The sequence below is a fragment of the Parasteatoda tepidariorum genome, chromosome X2 (assembly GCF_043381705.1).
Source record: "Parasteatoda tepidariorum isolate YZ-2023 chromosome X2, CAS_Ptep_4.0, whole genome shotgun sequence".
NCBI classification, from domain to species: domain Eukaryota; kingdom Metazoa; phylum Arthropoda; class Arachnida; order Araneae; family Theridiidae; genus Parasteatoda; species Parasteatoda tepidariorum.
In genome coordinates, this window is record NC_092215.1 from 59,827,953 (window position 1) to 59,845,495 (window position 17,543).

The 17,543-nt window shown below is 31.6% G+C and overlaps 1 long non-coding RNA gene across 1 annotated transcript in view; it reads left to right on the forward strand.

The window, feature by feature from the left end:
• LOC139427239 (uncharacterized) overlaps positions 1 to 16,981 on the forward strand; it is a 30,058-nt gene extending 13,077 nt beyond the window's left edge. The window contains exons 2-3 of the long non-coding RNA XR_011638379.1: positions 2,857 to 2,963; positions 16,356 to 16,981. This is a non-coding gene — a long non-coding RNA (uncharacterized lncRNA). The remainder of the gene's footprint in view (positions 1 to 2,856; positions 2,964 to 16,355) is intronic.
• The last annotated feature ends 562 nt before the right edge of the window (positions 16,982 to 17,543 follow it).

The window sequence follows — 17,543 nt, forward strand, 5'->3', positions numbered from 1 at the left end:
CGGGGTGGACTTTCACTACACCATAACAAAACCCCAGGTCAAACATAGACAGAGGCAGGTCAGTAGGATTTTATGGCAGGACAGGTGGAGCAGCTCTGCAAACGGGAGACACACACACTATTTGATACCTACAGTTAACGAATGTTTTTTATCCAGCGATTTTTACTTTAATCAGTTCTTAACTTCCCATGGTGTATTTGGCGATCACCAAGCTAGGATGTTTCAAAAATCCTCCGCGTGCAAATATTGCGGTCACTATCAGACTATTAAACATCTGATGCTTGACTGTCAAAAATTTGCAACCATTAGGGGAAATAGTTTTGACAGAAGAGGCGACATAAGATCTTGGTGCAGGACTAATAAACAGAGGCAAATTATTAAAGACATCATTAAACGCACCCTGGAGGACGCACTCGCCCCTGATGACATTTTGGATCCGCTCTACACGAATTAATCTCAGTCCCGGTTGTTGGGCTGCCCGCCTGTTCGCTTCCCGTTATTTTGACAACGTTTTGTTGTTTTATCTATCTCATTCGCTTTTTAATTCTGTTTTAATCTATTTATTCACTACATTGTGCTTTTTAATTGGCTTATTTACATTGCCTTTCCTTGCTTTGCAAATTTTAGCGTCGCCTTTTAATTGTATTTGATAATTGTTTGTTTTACCACTTTACATCTTTACCTCCTTTTGTTTTACATTTGAGATTTTCTTACCGCCTTGCTCTGTCTTACCTGTTGTCAATTTGTCATCGACTGTATTGGTTCTTTGACCTGTATTAACTTGGGACCTCCGTTTACCTGTGACCTTTTAATGTTTTCTTATGTTCACTTCAGGTATACGTTTTTTAATGGTTCACTTTATGTTTTACTGTTCTTGAATACATCAGCAGTTTATACTTTGTGTCATTTATTAACCTGTTACAATGTTAATGATCGCTTTGGTTTAGCGACCCAACTTACTCTGAATTATTACTCGTTTTAATCCTATGTACTGCCTGCACATGATGCAGCATTGTAAATATGTCATACTGCACTTTCCTGCGATGTATTGTAAAATTACTCATTTGTGTCTTTGGCTCACTATAAGGGATTTCCCGTCGGCTTAGGCACTATAAGGCGGGACTCTCGGAGCATTTTAATTGTTTTACTGCCGTTGCCATCAGACTCTGTAATGTTTTCGTATTTTTGCACTTTTTGTATTTTATGTACTTTTCTGTTTTTCTTGATTTTAATAAACATTTACCCGTATGCCCTAAATTGGGGCAGGTCGGGGTAAATATTTCCTAAATATTTCATTATGAAAAGAAAGAAGCATCTTAATGATTTATTTGAGGAGATTATTTAGGCTACTATTTTTTATATTCTAAAACTACTAAAGCATCTATTTTCAAGGTAAATTATGATGAAAACCCTCCTGTGACAATGCATATTACAATTGTTTTTTAAAGATTAGAACCAAATTTTATCTACTTTTTGTTGCCAATCAAAATTCCAACTACTTTCCTACTTAAATTTTCAGACACAAAACTAAAATAAAAATATTTAAAGTTTGTTTTTTTGGAGCATTAAGGGAGAAAATAATTTTATTTTTGTCTTGTCGGAAACATAAATAGGCCGGTCTAAATTGAGAGGAAGGAAAAGAAAGAGGATCTTCAATGTACTAAAAATTGCTTGGACATTTCATAAATTAATACAGTCAAAACCCAATCCATTGTTCCCGCATCTTTCATTTTCCGTATGTATCGCCTTATTTTAACGGTCAGTCACAAATTCGATTCTTATAATATTATTAATACCCATTTAGATCATTATTGAAACCAGCAGATTCCCATTTCTTTTGTTCAGAAATTCTACCGACATGTGAAAAAAAAAATTGAAGGTTACTTGTTTTGATATTAAAAACAGTAACTTCTGATACTAATAATGAAGAAAATATAGATTTGTTGCAGTTTGGGTGAAATGCCTCAAACAACAAGTTTGATGTTTGATAAAAATGCTGTAACTTGTAGAAACGATGTAAAGTGAAAATGATGAAGACCAAACTTAACTCAATCAATTAGAACAAACATTTGCAGAAGGCCTCGGCGCAAACTTTCAAAAAATGAACACCAAAATTTTCAGAAAATGAGCATCAATCTGTAGCAATAATGCCGAAAATTTATTGTGTGTGCTAAAACAAAAGAAGCACAAGATTTTCAAATATTTTAAATAAATTAATATATTTGTTTATCCTTTTGCATTCTAAATATATTGCAGGTAGTACTTAACTTTTTCAATTAATTTTTTTTTTACTTATTGTAAATTTATTAATTTTCGTGCATTTTCTATCATTTGATTTTTTAAGTTGGCCCGCATTTGTAGTTTTCTATTGTTTGTCCCTTAAAAAATGATTGATCAAAGTTCTGCCTAATAAAATAATTATTATTAGTTCTCTCTGTCTAGTTCTTTTTTATAGATTCTATGTATGTCTAGTTCTTTTTTATAGATTCTATGTATGTCTAGTCTGTTTCCAATTTCGCAAATAATTCTGTGATATCTTCAAAAGTGTTAATGTTTAATAATTTTATACATCCTTTAAAATTAAATTGTTTGTGGAATTCATATTTTTTTATGGTTGCTACTAATTTTTTTTTAAACTAACTAACCGTGAGTGTTTTTTACTCTGGGTTTTTAAAAGTTATTTCTTGTTTTTTTATTTATTTTTATTACTTAGTTAATATTAGAAATGTATATATTTTAATTTTTGCAGCATTTACAGTTGCTTATTGTAAAATTTCTGAAATGCTGCATTTTCATAAAAATACTAAAACATATATATATTTTTTTAAATTTAACTTTGCTATTTGAAAATTCTAGATTCTTATATTGACTCTCTGTGGAATCAAGGATATGATATTTCTAGAAAAATTGGTGCTCAAGGAGTTGATTTTTTGGGTCATTTTATTTCAGAGCTCTTACGAATGGTATGACTAAATTATTTTTACTAATTCTTAAGCTTATTTCTTTAGTTAATCATTTAGAGGCTTGGCGAAATAATATGGTGTGTCTATTTTTTCTTTTTATTGCATATTTGACTCTAGACTATCTATTTAGATTTGTGCAAGAACAGGGCACAGATGTAAAATAAGTTCATCTAAGTTTTCTGTTCATTTTTAAAGGCAAACAAATGGGAGGGGGACTAACACACATTTTTTTTAAAAAATACTCGAGATACACTTTTGATGTTTTACGTGCAACACCAAAATACATAATTAATTGTTCTGTAGCACTAGGATTTAATATAATCAAATTATTTTTTCTGTTTAAAGAAAGAATTAGATAATAAATATTTTTATTTTAAATTAATAATTAATTGTTTTTACACACCACTCAGTCAAACACCACTGCTTTTCTTTTCATTGCATTTGTTTTTATTTATTTTCATCTCTTATTTCACCTTTTCCTTATGAAATGAAGTAAAATATAAAGAGAAGCAAAATAAATATTTCTTAAGGTTAATTTGCAATAATCTATTTCACCTCAGTAACCTAATAAAGTTTTTGAAGCTATGCTGTGCTTCAAGTTATTTATATTGTAGCTTAAAATTGATTGATGAAATTTTAATATGCTTATTTTATTTAATTTTTTTTTTTGAGGTGAGCATCTCAGTTTTAATTTTTTTAGTAACAATTTAATTTCATTTAGAACATTTCAAATCAATCATTCTGCTTAGAGCTTGAAAAATGTATGTTTTTAGAGAAAAAATAACTTCTGAGCATTCTGTAGTTATTTATTTTTTGAGTAAGGAAAAAAAATAATTTTGTGAAAGAAATATTAAACCTACTTGCATAGCAAACTACAATAACTCACATCCTGTTAAATTTTTAGGTAAATGTGATAAAAATTATTAGTTATTTATTGGGCCTGTAATTGGTCAATGAAACTAGAGAGGGGGTATTAAAAGGAGAATTTTATTTAAAAATTTATTCTAGAATTCATATTAAATTTTTTTCCAAAAGTTTGGCCCATCTTTTATGCTACAACCAGACATATGCTCTTTCTTGCTCACTGCTATGCCGCTAAATAGAAATAGAAGGCATATCGATAAATATTGTCTGCTACAGAAAGATTATTTAATTTTATGCACGCAATAAAGCTATTATTATCATTTTTCCTGTGCCTAGAAAAATCAATTTTACCCAGAAAAATTTGTTATAGGCTAATAATACAGTAAAACATTGTTTTTTTCCTTTCAATGTACAGTGAATTTTTTTTTCAACAGAATTTTTTTTATTGTATATCAAAATCGTGAATTTTTTCACAGTTCCCATATTTAAAAAAATAAAAAATAAAAGTTTTTTATTCCATGATTTTTAAAATGATTAAATTTAAGAAAATATTGCTTAAATATGAGTTTTTCTTATATTGTTGTTAATATATTACATTGATGTTAATATAATACATTGTTGTTAACTTACGTTGCATAGTTAAAATGAGTGATTTTTCAACTAACTTTTATAAGATGGGAAATGTTATAAAACATATTAATCTGACCATTCCAACAGGAAATAGAAGACAATTTAAAATCTAAAGAAGCTATATAATTAAAAAATATTATTTATATCATTAAGATTAAAATTAAAGAAAATTTCCGTCATTATAATGGTTATCATTAACTTAAATTTCTAATTTCTATCCAATTTGAGAAATTTACGTCTGACACTGAAGTAAAAAATTTCAAATTAATTATGTATCATATTTCACAAACAACTGCATAGAATTTTTTTATTGAAATGTTAGCTTCCAAATTCAGTCAAGTTTACATTTAAATTACTAACAAATTCACAGAGTTTAGACAATTTGTAAATCAGTATTTTTTTGCTTTCGCGCGATTCACATCCGACAGCAACAATTTAATCCATTTAATTTGAATTTATACTAATCAGTTTTCATGAAACAGATTGTTTTTCGTTAGGTTATGATATACCATATATTTAATGTAAAAATTTGATGCTTATAAATTTTTGTTTTATAATATAGTTTTTCTGAGAAATTAATGTTAATTTTTTTTTCGACACCATGGAATTCCCCAGTTCTAAAAACAAAACCAATTAACTCATCTAAACTAAGAAACCATGTTAGATTGGAATTCTTAATATATTCGAATTTCCATTAAGAAAGAAGAAAAAAAGAATAAAATTTAAAGAATTTTATCTAGTTTTTTTTTCTATAGAATATGCAACAAGAAATTGACAATTTTTCCTTTACAAATACTGGATATGTCTTAAAGTAATAGTGCTTATTTGAAACAAACAATATTATTTAAACATTTGACTTGATATTGGTTTAAATAAAATTATTTCAATGAATTTTATAAAGAGCACTGTTTGGATAAAATACAGTATAAAATGGCTCTATATTGAAATGCAAATAAATATAAAAACTTGTTGGTATCTAATCACCTGGAATTATTTTCTTTTGCTTAATAAAAATATATTAAACAGTACTTATTCAAGGTTGTTTTGAGTCATTGCTATTTGGTACATTTTGTGCAAAAACTATTTAACACTTAAAAAAACTGTTATTCAGTAAAAGCGTTATTTTCTGCAAGCTAAACATATTGTTTCTTCCACATCTATTCAAGATGATATATTAAAAAGATAACATTTTATATGAAATACTACACTATTATATTGACTAATACACTAATATTGACGCTTTTCTTGTACCTATACTACACTTCAGCAGGAAAAAAAAACATGCTGACCTGTAAATTTTAAGAATTTTACCCGGAAAAATCAGGGAAATTTGAAACCTGATTTGAATGGCCACCCTGTAGTTATTTTATCATAATCACGTAAAGTCTTTGAAAATTAATTTTCAGGGATGAGATTTTCTCGCTTTTTAACGGATTTCCGCTTTCTTTTCCTTTGTCTCTCGAATTTTAGTCCTTTAATCGAAAACTGCGATTCTCTAAAAGTTTCTTTTTTTATTAAATATTTTTTTAATAAATATTCCGCTTTTTCTGAAAATTCAGTCGTTGAAATAAAATAATTATATTTATTTCCGATTTTCACAGATAAAAATTCAAACTACGACGTAGATGCTAACCCTTTCGCATATTTACTTATTTTAGCTATTTTCTCCGCTTTTACGCGCAGAAAATAAAATTTTCCGTATTTTTACCAGCCCGCCAGATAGCTCGTATTTTCGTAATTCAGACGTAACTGCTTCCCGTTTGCTGGTGCGAAAGCAAACGAAATAATAATTTTAAAAAAATAGCTGTGGATTTGGGGTGAAAATATTTATTTGCTCATTCTATTTATCTTCTAAATTTTTTTTTATTATGGCTAAGCAAAAACAATACAAACAGGCCGTTTAGAAATCTCAAACCCAGAATCTGGTAATATCTCTACTCTTATTCACGCGATTTTAATATCAAATATCGATTTTCGTATTTACCTGATTTGAAAGTTGCGCATTGCGCTTCTTATTCACGCGATTTAAGTATCATACATTGCGATTCTTATTTACAAAATTTAAAAATCCAATATCGCAATTTTTTATTATCAAACATCGATTTTCGTATTTACTTGATTGAAAAGTTGCCCGTTGCTATTCTTATTCACGTGATTTAAATATCGTACATTACATTGCGATTCTTATTTGCGAGATTCAAGAATTCAATAGCGCAATTAGTATTTATGCGTTTTCAAAGCCCTATTTAGTGATTCGTATTCACTCGAAAATCCAATGTTCAGATTCGTTTATGCGGTTGTAATATCAAATATCGATTTTCGTATTTATACATGATTTAAAAATTAGACATTGGGATTCGTATTCACTCAATTTAAAAATTATGCATCCTTATTCGTATTTGCATGATCTAAAGATTACGCATCATGATTTGTATTTTCGCATATATATATATATATATATATATATATTCATTCTTGGATTTTCTCTTTTTTACTCTCTGACTACTCTTATCCCTGTAATTTGCATTTTGTTAACGCATGTAGTGCTAAAAAAGTACTTAAAAAGTGCTTATTTTTCGTTAAAAGATTTGGCTACGCAACCTTTATTACCAAATAAACATCTCTGAGTTAATCACAGAACATTATTTTAATTTTTTTTCTAACAGTCTGAACTAGGTTGCTTAGCAACGGAGTAAAATTAAGTATTCCTCTCTTGAATTAGTGTATGGGTTATCTTAAAATATTCATTTGCAGCGGCGATTTTGCTTGGCTGTTTTTTGGGACTATCGCCTAATACATGTAACTTATTAGCCCCCTCCCCAATTTATGATCCAATCTTTTCGAAATTTTGTCAGCAATCCTATTTAATTGGGTCGGCTGCTCAGCGACGGTTATTAAATAAAATGAAACAATCCTATTTTGAGGGTCGAGAATCCAAAAATGTAAAATATATATATATTTATTCAGAGAAAGTACGTTTTTGTGTCTGATTTCGTAACTTAATAGTTAGCACTAATTAATTAGCATATTTGAAGTCACCCCCGGGAACCATTAAGATTGACATTTAGTTCGTGAAAATCCAATCATTAGAATGAAAGTTATTCAGGGTGATATCTTTTTTTTTTTTTTGCGGACTGTACGTAACCTTATGTGGCACGAAACGTGGCAAGTGCTGCACTTCTGATAATCTGATCTGGATGCATCGATAAATAAAAGTAAGTGGAAATTTTTTTAGCGTTTTGTTGATTTAGCATTAATAGGAATCTTTTGAAATTTACCACTAATTACTTTCATTGTACCAGTTAACTTAAAACCTGGCACGAACGACGTAACAGGAGAAAATAATAATCGCCCATGAAAAGCACACGCGGCTAGTAGTAAATTACCTAAATTCTGATCAATGGACAACTAGTCAAATTTTCATTTTGTGACGTAGCTAAATTAATTTTTACCGAACTTGAAACTGGTTGAACCTCTTTTCTTGATTACCTTACTTATGAGGCAAACATAAACATTCAAACCGGTACAGTTAAAAGGATTCCCCGTTTTTGCTGTGTATTTATTAAATATATTTCCTAGTGTTACGAGCCCCAACTTGCAAGAGTAGGCCAAAAATAACCATGTAAAAAAAGCCAATCATTACGCGTCTGAATTCCGCCCTGACTCGAGAAAAACTAAGTTTTCAATCCTCTTGTTACGTCATGCGCCTGCTGTCTTGCCTCGTGTAAAGTTCGTAGTCGAAGTTTCAGTTTATGATCGTAGATCGGTGTGTATAGGGCCTGGGGGCAGTTGCAATATATTAACTTTATTTTGCACTTTGCTTCACTTTAAATTACTTTATATTGCTAATACTATATTATATTATATATACTATATTATATATACTATATTATATTATATATACTATATTATATTTATTACACTAAATTTTACTTTATACTTTACCTCTTTACTTTATATCTCACATTTCAATTTACTTTCTATTTTTTATTTTACGCTTTACTTTACTTTATACTCGAGACTTCATTTTATACTCTACGATTTACTTTATATTTGACGCTTTTTTTATACGTTAAACTTTACTTGATACTTTTTTAGCTACACATTTTACGTATTTTGACTATACATTTTATGCTTGTGTTTATTTTATGCTTTATTTTTACAATACTTTACAATTTACTTTGGAACTTTATTTTCTATTATACACTTTACATTACCTTATACTTTATGCTTTACTTTATACTTGACGCTTTACTTTGCGTTTAACATTTTATCATAATTTACTTTTTACTATACTTTACTATTTACTTGACATTTACTTTTCTTTTTTTCTAATTTACATTATTTTTTACGTTTTACTTTACTTTACCCTTAATTTTATCATTAACTTTTTACAATAATTGACTATTTTACTTTTTACTATATTTTACACTTTACTTTTCTTTTCTCTGTGTTTTAAGTTATATTTTGCGCTTTACAATACTTTATGCTTGCCTTTTTACAATACTTTACATTTTAGTTTACTTTACTTTTATTTAACTTTATTGCTTACTTTACGCTTTACTTTGAACTTTACTTTATGCTTTACTTTGGTTTATACTTTACGCTTTTCCTCTTATTCTACTTTACGTTACTTTTCACTTTACTTTAAGCTTTACTTTTACTTTACAGTTTTATGCTTTTCCTTACATTGCGCTTCCCTTTATTTTATACTTTGCGCTTTACTCTATACAGTACGTTTTACTTTTTATTATATTTTATGCTTTACTTTTTACTTTACTATTGAAAATAACATTTCTATGTATGCAAAATATGAGTAGGTTATTCCCTACCAGTATTTTGAGAGTCAAAAATCCAAATCCACTTGAAAACACAGCATGTTTTTTTCTGAGGAAGTGCGTTTTTGTATCCGATTTTGTAAGTTAATATATCGCTAGCACTAAATAATTATCCTTGCATGAAAATGCGATTATTTTGGATCAAAACTTGTTCAAGTGTTCCGTTTTTAATTTGTCTACTCAAAAAACTGATCGTTAGTGATATTTTACACATAAGTTTAAGTGTTTGTTTCAATTACTACGAGTTGGGATTTAATTTGCTGTTAAGTGCCATGGTTTCTAGTAAGACAATGTGTCATATCCGGCAACTTCTACTTCCACTACGACTGGACGACTGTAACAGTGTTCGGGTTGTTGTTGTGGTTGTTGTTGTTCCTATAAGCATGCAGCCATGCATGTACGCACGCTGTTATCTTATTGAGTAACAATAAAGTTGTATTTGATCCTTTACAAAGGTTTATGTTTAATTACAAGTAATCACAGCATTGGCGGCGAGGAAAAATCCAGTATGGCCACGTACGGGCGCATAAATGCTTTCGCTCCTGCTTCAGAACCATGGGAGCAATATGTTGAGCGGATAGAAATATTTTTCGATGCAACTAACATCAAAGAGGAGAAAAAGAAGTCAATCTTTCTGACTCTAGTGGGCCCTGTTGTTTACAAGCTTGCACAGAGTTTACTTGCTTCCGATCATTTACCGAATGTGTGTCCGTCAAAGGACAGAAAGTGCTTTTTTGTGCGGAACAATAGGCCATTTGTCTAAAAAGTGCCTTAAGTCTAAAAAAATGGTGTGGAAAAAAGGCCATGTAATATGGTCGCTGCTTCAGTGAATGAAGTGAAGGTTATTCCTTCACTTGGTAAAGGTGGTAAAAGTGATGCTGTAAACAATGTTCCTAGAACCAATGTTGCTGGTTTAAATATTATGAACTCTGATGTTGGTGTAGTAAATGATATGTGTTTAAATAACATTGGAAATAATTCAACTTTTCATGATTTAAATGAATATGATATTTTTAATAATAATGCTTTGAAAATTAACAATTCCGATCCAGTTCCTAAGCCTTAATGTTATATTCAAGGTAAATGGCTATAATATTATTATGGAGTTAGACACAAGCTGTGCTGTGTCTTTAATTAATGCTAAAACATATAGCAAATTAGGTGCTCCTGCCCTACAGCCTGCAGATACCATATTGTCCACTTTTACAGGGCAATCAATTTCAGTATTGGGTAGTATAGAATGTAATGTTGAGTATAATGGTAAAGTAGTTAAAATTCCACTCCAAGTTGTGGGGGAGGGGGGCCCGAATCTATGTGGCAGGAACTGGATTGAAATATTTAAAATGTTACCTGTACATAATTGCTTAAATATGATGGATTTAGTAATGAATCAAATATTAAGTGAATATGCAGATGTGTTTTCTAACGAGCTTGGCCTTTTCGAAGAGGCCAAAGTGAGTTTTATGTTAAAAAATAATGGTAAACCTGCTTTCTATAACGCCAGAACTGTATCTTTCACTATGCGGGTTAAGGTTAAGGAAGAGTTAGAGCGGCTGGAATCTGCAAATATCAACCCCTGTTCGATATTCAGATTGGGCCGCTTCTATTGTATCAGTGTTAAAAGAGGATAAATCTTCTATTCTCATTTCTGGAGATTTTAAGTTAACTGCTAATATAGCTATCGACCCTGACAAATACCCACTGACGAAGGCTGAGGATATTTTTGTCAGCTTAGCTGGTGGGGAACAATTTAGTAAATTGGATCTTCGTGAGGCATGCAACCAGTTGGAGGTAGATGAGAATTCTAAATTACTAACAGTAATTAACGCCCATTTAGGACTTTTTAAATACAATAGATTGCCTTTTGGTGTTGCGCCAGCACCCGCGATTTTTCAAAAAGTAATGGAAACAACATTGCAGGTATTCCAGGTACAGGAGTGTTTCTCAATCATATCCTGGTTACTGGGCATACTAAATCAGAACATCCTCTTAATGTAAGGGAAGTGTTTAGGAAGCTAGAAGCAGCAGGTTTGAAATTAAAGAAAGAAGAAGGTAAATTTTTGTGCGATTCCTTGAAATTTTTAGTCCATGTAATTGACAAAGAGGGGATCCGTCCTGTGGGGGATAAAGTTAAAGCTATCAAGGAGGCCCCTATTCCTAAGAATGTAGGGGAACTTAGGTCGTTTTTAGATTTAATTACTTTTTATTCCTTTTATTCCAAGTTTTTGCCACAGATAAGCACCAAGCTGGCCCCATTGTACAATTTACTATATCAATCAGCCTCATGGCAATGAACAAATAAGGAAGACATCGCATTCAATGAGGCTAAACAGGCTATTTGTAATTCAGGACTATTGGTCCATTTTGATCCCGAGAAGAAATTAACATTAGCCTGTGATGCATCACCTTATGGTGTTGGAGAGGTGTTATCCCATACCATAGATGGTGAAGATAGACCGATTGTTTTTGCCTCGAGGACCCTTTCTCCTGCAGAAAAAAATTATTCTCACTTAGAAAAAGAGGCATTAACACTAGTGTTTGGTGTAGTTCGTTTCAGCGATTATTTGCTGGGTCGTGCTTTTGTTTTATACACCGATCACAAACCGTTAGTCACCTTAATGTCTGAAAAGAAAGATGTACCAGCCATGGCAAATTCGAAGATACAGAGATGGGCCATTACTCTTTCAGCTTATACGTGTACTGTTCGTTATCGTTCAGGGGTTCAGAATGGAAATGCTGATGCCTGCAGTAGATTACCATTACCAGCTTCTTTTTTAGATCCCCCGGTGCGCAGGAACTGGTATTGAGCATTGAGAGAGTAGATCTGGGCCTTGTGACAATTACAGATATTAGTAAAGCTACTAGAAGCAATGAAGCTCTGAGGAAAGTTTCAAAATTAGTGTTACAGGGATTGCCAGAGAACTTAGACTCTAGTAGTTCAGATTATAAACAGACGTTGCCTTATTTTAGGAAACGGTTGGAACTCTCTGTCGAGGGCAATGTTCTGCTATGGGGTAATAGGGTGGTTGTTTCTGACATTTTACGTAGTAGTATCTTGCAAGAACTGCATAGTACACATCAGGGAATCTCAGGCATGAAGAGCATTGTTCGTTCAATGCTCTGGTGGCCCAATTTAGATGTAGACATTGAGAATATAGTCAAAAATTGCAATATCTGCATTCAGAATTCTAATTCTCCTGCTAAAAGTTTACAACCTTGGCCCTCAGCTAATCATGTTTGGTCCAGAATACACATAGACTATTTAGTAGGCGCTTTTGAAAATCATATGATATTAATTGTTCAAGATGCAAGGAATTCTAAATGGATTGAGGCAATAGCGGTGAAAAGTGCTACCTCTAAATTAACATTAGAGAAATTACATGAGATATTTTCTAGGTTTGGATTCCCTGAATGTTAGTGACAATGGGTCAGTGTTTCGATCAGATGAGTTTGAAGCTTTCTCTAAACATAATGGTATAAGACATTTGTTTTCTGCTCCTTATCACCCTTCCTCAAACGGTCAGGCAGAAAGAGCAGTTTAGTTTATTAAACACCGATTACGTAAGGTAGTAGGGGATTCTATGAGTGTCAGGTTGTCAAGAATTTTGATGAATTTTATACGAACACCACTGGCGTTACATGGTGTTTCCTCAGCAGAGATTTTGTTGGGTAGTCAGATTCGCTGCCGTCTAGATTTAGTGCATTCATATTTTCCTAAATCAAATATTTTAGCCGGTAGAAGTTTTAAGGGGGGTGATGGTGTATATTTTCGTAATTATGGGCTAGGAGAGAAATGGGTTCCTGGTACAATAGAGAGACCAGTAGGAAATAAAATGTATCGAGTAGTGGACTCGAAAGGCATTTACGCTAAGAGGCATTTAGACCAGCTGAAGGCTCGTGCTGTGCCGATTGCTGATCAAAGTCAGCAAGGTACGACTGTTGTGCCAGATGAAGTGCAACCCCTGACTGAGGTGGAAAATATTTTTCCATCACCAACGGTAACAAGTTCTGAAGAGGACTCTGAAATAGTATGTTCTCCTAGTCAGGACTCTGTTCAATCCCGTCCTCCCAGACTGAGAAAAATGCCATCTAAGTTTAAGGACTATTGCCTTAAAGTGGGGAAGGAGGTGTCATATCCGGCAACTTCTACTTCCACTACGACTGGACGACTGTAACCGTGTTCGGGTTGTTGTTGTGGTTGTTCTTGTTCCTCTAAGCATGCAGTCATGCATGTACGCAAGCTGTTATCTTATTAAATAACAATAAAGTTGTATTTGATCCTTTACAAAGGTTTATGTTTAATTACTAGTTATCACAACACAATGAGTGATTTTTTTTAAAATCTTGTAACGTAGCAAAGTTATATGTACACCGATTTTATATCCAGGCCAAGCATCGCAGTTTGCAAGGTTGAGAATGCTCTTTTAAACCTGAAAAAAGCAAAATTACGTGTTAGGATTATCTCTCATTGATCTATTTCTTAAATTAAAAAAAATTTTAAATATCGAATCTGCGACATACTATGAGGAAAGCAATATTAGAAATACGTGACTGAAAGGTTGAGATACCATCAGTCCCATCAGTGTTAAAAAGTTGTAATATAAGGAGAGAATATATACCGTAAAATTTATTAAATTCCAGTATTATTGGCAATATCTGTAAAAAACTAGATTTATGTTTCATGAAATAATCAAATTTGAACTCCTTTACACGTCTTTATAAAATTTAATAAATGAAATTTATTCACCGGTGTGAAATTGTGCCCGTGATTCCGTTACATTATATTCTTAAGTAATCAAAATATTTTGCATAGAATTTATTTTATGTTAACCGTAATGTTAACTTATTTTCTCACGCCTTATCAACACTGTGATTTGCAGGGAAATTTTAGCGCATGAGTTGTGAACCTCAAATAGTATTAACGTTAGTATTACGGGAAACCAAAACACTTTATTAAATGTTTTTCATACCTTTTAAGAATTAAAAAGAGCATGTATACCATTTGTTTAGCTCTTAAAATCATTTATAGTTGTATAAAAAATGAGTTAACCAAATTATTTTAATTTTTTCTTCCTAAACACTGATAGATAAGAGAGTAAAGAGAACTAAAAAATTAAGTGAGCATACCTTAAACAATAAATCAAAGGAACTGTATTTTGTCATTTAATCTTTATGCCTCAATAAGAAAGTTGGCCAAAACAGAAAGATGGTTAAAACAATCAAAAGGTTTAGCTAAGAGTGTCATTTTACTGAATTTGATAAAATAATATAAGAATTAGGCAAGATAGATTTTCAATGTTTTTATAATAAAAAAAATGAATAAAGGTTTCCTAATATTTCATCAGTTCCCTTTAGCAAAGAAGCTAACCATGAATTTTCCTGTATAAGATTATTGATCATTGATTGACAAAACTAATGGTCACATATGTCAGACGTGATATATATACCAAAACAAGAACAGTGGGATCACAATGTCTAAGGAAGCAAGCGGTAATGAAACGGCATACAGGTGGCGAATTCCTGTGCTTTTGCATTAGGATGCTCAGGGGTGATGTGTGCATGTAAGGGGTGCCCATTATTCAGTTGCAAATTCGTTGCCAGTAATATTTAAAGGTGGGTATGCATTCTTTTCAGGACTGCAAACTGTTATCTCTCAGAAGTGGTAAACATGGTTCAAGTATTGGGAGAAATTTGCCCTTGTGGAGGACTTTTTGATGGAACTAACTCGCATTTGCGTTACATGGAGAGGAAAACCATGAAAACATCCCATGGTTAGCCTGACGGCAAGGGGACTCTAACCCATGATCCGTCTACCACTGAGAATATTTTACGTCAGCCCTGTGGTCGGTGCAAGCCGGAAGCGGAAGACGTATCGACCAGTCAAAGTTGGGATTCAAACCCGGTTCACCTCACTGGAAGGCGAACGATCTATCCCCTGAATCACCACTGCTCGGTAAACATTTTAGAACAATTTCCAAATAGTTCTGCTGCAAAATAAAATTACCTTTGCAGTTGCAGTCATTGGGAAAAAACAAGGAACTTTGCAACGCTTATGAGATATTTTGACACAGATATGAAGAAATTATTGCAGCTGATGGATGGGCATTTATTGTAAAGTTTTCAATAAGAAAGATTTTTTTTTATTTTCATTATTCGTCTATATTGTATTCTTTATTATCAGCATTCAAGGCTCGCCCTTTGCTTTCAGATCATATATTTTATAACGGAAGTTGTTTGTTTTTGTAAGTTATATCACCTCTTACAATTGAAGAGCTCAGTGGAAAAACTGGCTAAGTGGCATTTTAGTGAATTTGAGTAAATGAGCGTTAAACTTTATACATTCCATCTTTTTGCTCTTTCGCTCAATCTCTATGTCTTTAGCATGTTTATGAAGACATAACTCACAAACTTTTTGGAAGTCTATATATTTGATTCTTACTCTTTTATAAAGAAAGATTTGAATGATTTTTGTGCATAGAATTTGCTTGCCTTCACTGACCATTTTTAATCTATTTCATCGAATATAATTTTGTTTGAAAAGATAGAATAAATATACATTTATTTAGGCTTATATTCATGATATACAATTTTAGCAACCTTAGTTTGGAATTGACTGGCATCAAATTTTATCTAGCCTTGTTAGTCCGAAAACCAATCAAAAACGATTCAGAAGCAACAATGAACTTAACTTTCGCGGAGTTTTTGTTTTACCGGAATGTATCACTTTAATTGGCAAAAATTCGGTAATGTTTGATTTTAAAAAAGTATTATTTTAAAGAACGCTAATCGTGGTCAAAATCTAATTTAATCTTGTTACATCTAAAGTAGATCTAAAATTAAATAAAAATGTTATTAGCTTTAATACAAAAAATATCTAGGTACAGAAGTTGAAACACATATACTATATTAAATTTTTTATTAAAAATTTGCAATCTCATGCAAGAAGGGTACATTTTAATTTATAAAAATGTTTATAAAACAGTTTTGGGTATTTTTTCTATTGCTGTAAACTACGCTATCATGATCAGTTATACGACTCACATTTTTCTTTATAATTTAGGTTACCACGTCAGGAATTTCCACCGTTTGAACACCAATTTACTCAGTGGATATGCAACTCATTTCATTTTCAACTTCTTAGCCTTGAATCTAGAAGACAAAAAACAACTATTTAAAGAATAAGATCATCTTCACCTTCAGGAAGAATTCTTTTAAGCGAAACTTATCAGTGGATATGCAACTCATTCCATTTTCAACTCCTTAGCCTTAAATCTAGAAGACAATAGACACCTATTTAAAGAACAAGATCACATTCACCTTCAGGAAGAATTCTTTTAAGCGAAACTAATCAGCATTTGCTCAAAATGGTGGTATGAACCTCGAAATCCTCTCGCAGTTAGCCCTATGCCAATGGAGCTCTGATATGTCTCTACCAAAGTATAATTTGAACCTCCCCGGTAATTTCATTATGTAGATCATTACCGATTTATAGATTATTTAGTTTTATTTCAACCTACAAGAAGAACGAATATTCAGCTAGTAACAATAATAATAAACTGAAAAAAATGGCATAAATCTAAAATAATTTTAACGCGACTTTTCTGAGAAAACTTTTGTAATTTGTTACAAGGGCAGTGCGTCTGTAGCTAATGTGAACTAGAAACAAAACAAGTTTCATATTGAATCTATTTAAGGGTTATTTTTTCTTGTCTTTTTCACAAATTTTTCCTTTATGTATGGAGGCTGCTGTTTCTCGTTTTTCTTCTTCACCAATTTTTTTCTACCCGCACCTTAGGATTCGATGCCAAACAAGTGATTTTCTAGGGTCACTTAACCTAAAGACTATTTGTCACTTAGCCGGTTCTTCCATCCAAAAAATGCGCAAATAATGTAACTTAGCTGGTTCTTCTATTGAGTATCTTCGGAATTAATAGATTTAGAAATATAGATGAATGTTATATGTTTAAATAAGACTAAAATAAGAACGTTCTCCGAGAAGTTTCTATTTTCTTAAAAATTTCACTTAGCCCGTGCATCCACTAAATTCTTCAATTGTGACTTTACTTTTGTGTAAGTTTAAAGTTAAGCGTGCAGACATGAATTTTTAAAGGTGGTATAGGAAACTACCAACTACAATAAATCATAAATTAACTTCCTTAATTTCTTTTTTTTAAATTATTATTATTGATATTTTTAAGTTTTCTAATTTTATACAAATTTTTCCAAAATGGATGAGTTTTGTGAATGC